The sequence below is a fragment of the Stylophora pistillata genome, chromosome 4, assembly GCF_964205215.1.
Source record: "Stylophora pistillata chromosome 4, jaStyPist1.2, whole genome shotgun sequence".
Classification (NCBI taxonomy): Eukaryota; Metazoa; Cnidaria; class Anthozoa; order Scleractinia; family Pocilloporidae; genus Stylophora; species Stylophora pistillata.
The window spans coordinates 11,534,050-11,537,029 of NC_142522.1; positions in this window are offsets into that span (position 1 = coordinate 11,534,050).

Consider the following 2,980-nt stretch of genomic DNA (forward strand, 5'->3'; position numbering starts at 1 on the left):
CATTACGAGTATATTCGCTACGAAGACACTTTTACGAAATCCAACACTGTTGGCACTTCATAAAAGAAATATCCAGATGCACTTTTTAAAAAAATCCAGAGTTTCGAGGTGAACTTAAGCTCGCTGTTAACACTTTGTTATACAGAAGAGACATGCAGACGACCAAATTATTAGATCATAATAGTCATAATAGTTAATTGCATAGTTGATCTTTATCGGTCAGTTCTCTAAGAATTGATTTATTAATTGTTCCTGATTATGAGGGAGTAAGGCTTCACACTTTAAAAAGTCATTTAATCTAAAATTAGCGAAAAAAGTGCTATCGCAAGAGATTAACTCTGCACTTATTAAAAATCATCAAATTTTTATCATTTATATAACATTCCAGCACTTCTATACAGTGGTGAGCCAAAACTCATGGCAAGATAACGAATTATAGTTTGAATAAAGTTAGCGAAAGTTGAGCAAATTCGCAGAGCAACATTAGGAACAGGAATTCAACGAATCTTTCAATCTGTAGTTTTAGCACTGATGGCGTTTCACAGAAGATAGTAATAACTATAGCATCCTGTGGGGTTGTTACCTTTATGCTTGGTTACGGAGGGGAAAAAGCTCTTTTTTGGTACTCATAAAAAGAAGCATGGCAGTGATAGTCGAAGACAATGAAGAAAGGAATAGAACGGAAAAAAACAAATCTCAATTGGGGCTCCATGGTCCAATTAATCTTTAAAATTTCAATCGGTAAGCCTTAAAAAGATCACGTCGGCCATTAAGGATGAACCATTGCTATTCTTGGACTCTTAAGTAGAAGAATAGAAATTAGAAGCAAGCTTTTATTTATTTTGGCCCGATAACCGATCAACCAATTATTAGTAACTCCTTGGAGAATATCCAAAAGTAAACCTGAAACACTAACTTAACATTGTTTCATTTAGTCTGAGAAATGAAAGAAAGTACATCATTTCTCATGCCAACCTGTGTGTTGTTTCTTTCTAGACCACTGAAAAAAATGAAAGGAAAAATCAACAGTATTCATAGATGGTTAATTTAATCTATCAAATTGGTTTTTATTGGGTTCAATACCTGTAAAAAGTACGATTTCGTATTTCGTACATAACCACTATTATTATTATACAACCGATCGTGAATGTTGATTTGCTTTTCACATGGAGTTGTAAGTGCTTAACAGAAGTGTAATTCATACCATGAATGTACGGTGTGAGGTCATCGTCGTAGAACAGTTCCAGAAACAGTTTTCCCCAGTCTCTTGCCTGGCTTTGAAAATTATTTGGATGGATGTAATCAGGGTGATCCTGTTCCACCTGAAGGGCCCTCATCAGTGTCTTAAATCCCTAAATGTCACAAAAATGAATATAAACATTTTAAACCATAAAATCTCGTTTTATAATTCTTGTTGTAACATTTTTATTGCTAAAAAGGGCTTTATACGGAGTGAGGGAGTAAATAAAGGAAATATGGTGAACTTACTCTCCACAGCTCACTGACTCCTTCTGCATCTACGTTCCCAACAGCTCCCATCATTCTCGTGATGTCTATCTTCTCTGGTACAATTTGTAGTTGTTTTCCATCCAGTGCTGTCCACTTTATTTCATATTCTAGATCTCTGACAGCTGATTGAATTCCTCAAAAAAAATTGAATTCTACCTTTATTGTAACCATCTCAGCAGTCAGCACAACTGCTTCAATAACCTGAAAAATTACAAAGAAAAAACATGATGAATGGAAAATATGCTAACTGAATTGTGTGCTGGTAATAATTATATTGACTATGATCCCAAAATCACATGCTTAGCAACTCATTAAACAGTCGTCCCATAATGCGTAGAAACATATGGAGTGTATCCACAACAACAAACTGAAAAGGCGTTTTCAGTGGTGGGGGCTGTTTGCAGCCTTTCCTACCATCGGTGGTGGACTTTTTTGCTAGGCGTTCACAATCCGCTAGATCTGTTTCAATTGGCCACTCCTCAACTGAAACAAGAAATTGAAAGTGAACTGTTTGTCTAAACTTGTACATTATACTTTAATGTTCTTTTGCTTATTTTTTGGATCATGCAATGGCACAAACATTTAACATTAATACAAGGCGAATGATTGTTGGTGTACCTTACTTGTGCTTTGTGAGTGGTGGGCATATATATTTATTCAAATATCAATGAGTTTTTGTCATTCCATTCATAGATCTTGGTTTTTTTTGTATGTCACTGCATTTTTTTTTTTTAGCTTTTAAACCTGGCCCTCCATATATATATCTATATATATATATAAAGTGTGACTTGATTTTCGTAGAACAGTGCTCAATACATAGAAGTAGAGCGAAGTATATATTGTGGGAGGAAAAAGCCAAGTAAACTACAAGTTCATCCCTACAAGCCTGTTTCGTGGTCGCCCACTCATCAGGGGATTTATATATATATATATATATATATATATATATATATATTATATATATATATATATATATATATATTATATATATATATATATATATATTAAACCCCTGAAGAGTGAAGCGATTCACGAAACAGGCTTGTCGGGAAATGTAGTTACGTCCTTTTTTCCTCTCATAATATTTATATATATATATATATATATATAAATGTAAAAATGTAAAAAACCTTATCTTTGAATCGCAGAGTGCTCTACAATCATATGGAGCTTTGTAAACGATTATTTAGGAAAATAAAAATTAAAACTTGATACTACAGATCTGTTTCGAAAGGAAAAGTCCTCTCTCGTCAGGTGGATAAGGCACTAGTTGACTAACGGACCTTTTAAGTAGGTGGTTTGAGCAGCCTTATCAGATATTTAGATGAGTGCCGGCACGCATTCGCCAGTTCGTTCCTTTTGTTTAGGGTACCCGCCCCTGTTCTGCATATGATAAAGAATTTTTCAGCTATGCAAAGATTGCATCTCTTCGTGGTATTTGAGTACGGCCTGGCACGAGCTATTATTTTCC